This window comes from Staurois parvus, unplaced genomic scaffold (genome assembly GCF_062004578.1).
Source record: "Staurois parvus isolate SC_StPar_1 unplaced genomic scaffold, SC_StPar_1.0 ptg000389l, whole genome shotgun sequence".
Lineage (NCBI taxonomy): Eukaryota > Metazoa > Chordata > Amphibia > Anura > Ranidae > Staurois > Staurois parvus.
Window position 1 is genome coordinate 492,912 of NW_028318185.1, and position 6,000 is coordinate 498,911.

The window sequence follows — 6,000 nt, forward strand, 5'->3', positions numbered from 1 at the left end:
ATACTTACCAGCATTTTAGTCCCGGGGACACAGTTACCAGGTTGTAAGCAGGTGCTGGTTTCCTGGACCACCTTTGGTATACGTACCAACATTTTAGTCCCGGGGACACAGTTACCAGGTTGCTGGCAGTGCCGGTTTGCGCCATCCTGCAGGTGGGGTTCTTAATCATATTTGCTATACTTGGGGCAGCACTAGGGTTGTTGGTTCGAATCCCAGCCACAGCACCACCTGCCTGGAGTTTGCATGTTCTCCCTGTATCTGCGTGAGTTTCCTCCCACACTCACAGGACTCTGTGCAGGCCAGTCAAGTTCCTCCACCCCAAACTCGCCCATCCATGTCTTTATGGACCTTGCTTTGTGAACTGGTGTGCAGTCATGTTGGAACAGGAAGGGGCCATCCCCAAACTCTTCCCACAAAGTTGGGAAATTGTCCAAAATGACTTGGTGTGCTGATACCTTATGAGTTCCTTCAGTGGAATTAAGGGGCCAAGCCCAACCCCTGAAAAAACAACCCCACACCATAATCCCCCCTCCACCAAACTTTACACTTGGCACAATGTAGTCAGGCATGTACCGTGCTCCTGGCCACCACCAAACCCAGACATGTCCATCCGATTGCCAGACAGAGAAGCATAATTGGTCACTCCAGAGAACATGTCTCCACTGCTCTAGAGTCCAGTGGCGGCGTGCTTTACACCACTGCATCCGACGCTTTGCATTGCACTTGGTGATGTAAGGCTTGGATGCAGCTGCTCAGCTGGAGGTGATTGGAACACCTGAATCCAATGATTTGGAGGGGGGGGACCAATACTTTTGGCTATATACTGTATATCAACATTGTGACTAATCTTTATGTAATAGTACCTTTATACCAGGGGCGGACTGACAACTCATGGAGCCCCCGGGCAATAGGGGATCATGGGACCCCCATGTTCTCGCCCACACCCAAAAAAGCCTATAAAAAAAGGTACATATATACTTATATATAGTCTATTGTGTTACATCAGAGTTTTGTAACTTATTATTATAGAAAAAAAACAAACAAACTATGCTATTTATGTATATATGTTGAACTTCATTTCTCACTGTGCTCACCAGTGGTATATTTAAAGTCCTATTAATTTGGTTTGGTTGTTTGCAAATCCCCCCTACATAGGTTGTACCTGTTTATCTACAGCATTCTCTTCTCTACATCCATTCATAGTGCTGAATTTATAACACTTGTCTGAGAGTTCAGAAAAAAAGGGGGCAGGGAGCTGAAATTATACACTGCAGAGCTCAGCGAATGGAGTTCTAAAACCTGATTGGAGGGAAGGGACACACCCCTCTCCACACAGCACACAGAAACAGAGTTGAGGCTGTCAATCTGCTAGAGCTCCCTCCCCTGTCACCATTTTTTTCTTGGTATCAGGAAAACGTATCAGAAACGATTCATGCTGACAACTAAAGAATGAAGCAGCAGACAGAGATAACACTTAGTGCTCTTTATTGAGACAAGTACACACTATAGAGGGATATGCTTTGTTCATATTTCATACATGAAGTTTGCAACCACTTTAATTTTGTGTTTATTATATCTGCCTAGAATTCAGTGTTTGAGTATTTGATGAGTGTCACATAGTGAGGAGAAATTCGGTTAATGGGAACACACATAGCAATAAAGCACATTTTCCAGTAAATTAAAGGTTTAGAATTGCCAGGTTTATTTTGCTTTCTTTATCCCCATAAGGGAGAGTTCCCCTCGCTTCCTGTCCAGATGACAGGAAAAGAAGTCAGATGGAAAAGAGAGACATATCCTATATGGAGGATGCAGACAGCATTTACAACCCTTCCACCCTCTGACCCCAGAGGTTCATACCTACATACTGTGTGTAGAAATGGCCTTGTGGAGCCCAGGACCGGTGCTATACTATTTTGTGCCCTAGGCAAGACCAGCTGCTTGCACCCTCCCAAAAAAAAGATGAATTGTTAAAAACGGTAGAAAATATTAAATCAACAAAACATGAAACTGCTAAATTTCTTTTAATTTGCAAAAACAAGTCCCATAAGATGCCACCAGCACCAATATTAAAGACAAAATCAGTGTCACGGATGGTCTGTATGTGTGGCTGGCAGTGGCAGGGTGACAGTTGCAGTGAGTGGAGGATGATGGATCCACACTCTGACAGATCCCAGGCTGCCATTCCCCAGGCAATGGGGGGCGATAAAATGCTGTGACAGCAGGCAGCTGAACTGAGCGATCCCACACAGTGACAGATCCGACACAAAACCACCACCAACACTGACACAGATCAGCAGGCACTAGAAAAGCAGGCTGTGGGATGATGTCATCACTCTCCGTGGCATTGCACATGTGATGGATGGCCAGCCGGGTCACACTCACACAGGCACGAGACATCAGAGTCAGACAATACCTTCCTCCGCAGGCACAGCTCCACCTTCGCTGTTGAATGGAAAGAGAAGGGCTGGAACTCCACAGTCATCAGCAGCTGCTAGCCAGCTTGCAGCAAATTACTGAGTCTGAGAGGAACACTGGAAGGAGTGGCAGCTCAGATGCTACACTGGCCCCAGACACCCAGCATCTTCCTCTGTCCTTTCTTCCTCCCCCTATGTCACCCCTCTTCTCAGCTGGAAGATCATTCATGACGTGGCAGCATCACACACAGAGAGAGTGCTGGCCTGTGCTCCGCCCAGGTGCCCCTAAGTAGCAGTGCGCCCTAGGTGGCCGCCTAGTTTGCCTAGTGGAAGCGCCTGCCCTGGTGGAGCCCATGTGACAGGGTGACAACACATAAGCTGACAATACACGTGGGTAACAAAGTATACAAAGAGCTACTTTAGGTAGATGTAAACTCAGACACTAAATCACTAAATTTGAATATCATCTTTAACATGTTAGGGTCCATTCACACCATTGCGCTCTTTTAGTGCGTGCATTGTGTCACGTGTTAATGTGCGTTCTGTTAACCGCTTCCTGTCCACCCTATAGCGGAAATACTACTAAAGGGCGGCACGGGTGCGCAAAATCACATATATATATGTGTGATTTTGCATTTCTGGGTAGGGGAAACCCGATCGCGGCTGTCAATCACCAGGTCCCGGACGGTAATTACTCGCCGCTGTTTACTAACAGTCCTCCTCTGTCGGCTCAGGCACACTGCTCTGGATGGCTGTGCACAGCACAGCCATCCAGAGCAGTGTGATTACAGTGAAGCACACTGACACCGCCCCCAAGTAAAACACTGCCAGCACACAGTTAACCCTTTGATTAACCCAAAGGTTAATCAACCCCCTAGGGCGCACTGCTACTTAGGGGCACAGCACAGCCATCCAGAGCAGTGTGATCACAGTGAAGCACACTGACACCGCCCCCAAGTAAAACACTGCCAGCACACAGTTAACCCTTTGATTAACCCGATTAATTTACACATAGCAGGATTTTTTTAGCATACATGTCGCAGAATATATTTTGGCCTAAATTTATGATGAAATTTGATTTTCTAAATTTTTGTACTGGACATGTTTTATAGCAAAAAGTCAAAAATATTGTTTTGTTCTCAAAATTGTTGGTCTTTTTTTGTTTATAGCTCAAAAAATAAAAAATGCACAGGTGATCAAATACCACTGAAAGAAAGCTTTCTTTGTGGGAAAAAAGGACATAAATTTAATTTGGGTGCAGTGTTGCATGACCATGCAATTGTCAGTTAAAGTAACGCAGTGCTGTAACGTAAAAAATGGCCTGGTCAGGAAGGGGGATAAATGCTGTGGAGGGCAAGTGGTTGAAGAAATCCATTCAGTTGGTTGGTCAGCCTCACACAAAAACAAACTAAAAAAAGTGGATGTAGCATGTTTGGGAGAGCGCTGAACTGCAGGACATGTCAGTGTTTCGTTGCACGTTGCGCCACAACATAGATATGTTGGAATGGTGCATTAGGTTACCATTCAGAATAAATAGCATTGCATACCACGAACATATGAAATGGTGACCACAATGCAAGATAACACACACTATGAGTATGATGCATTCTGAATTGCACCTTGCCAATAGGCGTGTGTTGTAACGTAGTGCAACGACTTGCAACATACATTGTAGTGAGTTGCCAAAATACCGTATGTATCTTTTTTGGCATGTTAGGCAGCCCTTTTCAATGAAAAGCTCACCTTAATGGCTCGAGCAGATGGAGGTTTTTCATTCACTTGTTTATTTTCCTAATGATGTTGGGAATAAAGGGGGCATTAATGCATATTAAAGGACTAGTGCCATCACAGAGCAATGGTGTGAATGGGCCATTAAGGTCACTTTGCAATGTCATTAATTCTGCAGCTTCCTTTAAAAATAGTGAACCTGTCATGAAGGTCCTTGTTTGGTATCTGTCTGACTGTGCTCCTGCATTGTTCCCCTGTCACATGGGTTTGTGATGGAGAATAATTTAACAGTAGTCATGTGCTGTGCTGCATGTCCTCCTCGTGTACAGCTAACTATGTGGTAGCGGAGCATGTGCACCCTTTAACCCATTCCTGCCCAGACATGTTTCCCCAGACTCACCAGGGTGCAGTGGGCACAGGACCCCCCAGGGTACCCACTGGGTCCTGCCATTCTGTGAGGACACCTTGGGAGACCTGGCCAAACCAGTACCCCCATGTGGTCCATCCAATAGTCCAACAGGCTTTATGGCAATGGACCCTAATAGCAGCTTCACCCAGCACCATCCATTTTCAGACATCCCCATCTTGAGGTTAGGAGAAGGAAGAGTCCAACGTTGAAAACCTTTTAACTGTTTAATGGAAGCTAATAATTATACATATACATCCTTCAGCCATCCCAGTAGTGACGGCACACTCCTAAAGCTTTAAAACAGTAGAGAGAACAAAGGCAAGAGGATAGCCAAGGAGACCATAATTTTAGGAGTCCATTATCCCTTGCAAAAAGGATGCAGTTAGTCCTAATAATCCTTCACCCCCCCCCCAAAGGGAAGGTAAAATAGGAATATCCTCACATCTTTGCTAGGGCTTGGTCTTCCAGACACTTCCCCTGTCCATGACCCCTCCAGGACTATTAATATCTGATTGTTTGTCCTGAAGACTGCGCTGGACTGATTGGATTAGTTACTGGTCGTAGATGGACGGTTGTGTGGGTCGGTAAGGAGATGTCCCTCCAGTCAGTTGTATCCAATGGTGGATATTGGTGATAAACCCTCTTAGGGTTTGGGCTGCTGCCTTTCTGGTACAGTATTGAGGTCGTTTCCACACGTATACTTGGAATAATAGAAAAGAAGGAGCTCCCGATGTCCAAAAAAATGCACTTTTGATGGTAGATTAGGAGGTATTTATTGAGAGTAACAACAAATACATCAAGCCAACACGTTTCGGGAGACTCACTTCTTCTGGGCTGTTGCTGCACGCTATTAAATGGGAAAAATTCCTGCGTCGGTTAAATATTTTCCAGGTTTTGGAGGAAAAAATTAAATCCCAGGAATGACAGCCATTACTCTGTCATTTTTTTCTTCCAAAACCTGGAAAATATATAACCAAAGTGGGATATTTTTCCCACTTCAGCCACAGCCCTGAAGAAGCAAGAGTCTTTTCTCATGAAACGCGTTGACTTGATGTACTTGTTGTTACGCTCAATAAATGCCTCCTAACCTACCATCAAAAGTGCATTCTTTTGGCCATCGGGCGCTTCTTCTTTTCTATTATTCCATCTCTTTATATCTGAGGCTGAGTTTACACCTTCAGGTGCGATTGAGCTTCTTGCATGTCACATGTAGGGCAGCCCATGTGTGTCAATGCATGAGAAATGCAGGAAAAAAAATCCCCTGATGTGTTTCCAAAAATGTGCCATTTGTTCAGTGCACGTATCTGAAGATGCATGGGGGTGCCATTAACAATTAATGGCACCCCCCAATGCTTCTGCTAAAAGTGTGTTGCTGTGCGTGTTGGGAAAGCATGCGATTCTGCACGTTTCCAACAGGCAGTAGGGCGAACCTAGCTTGAGCCCTACATC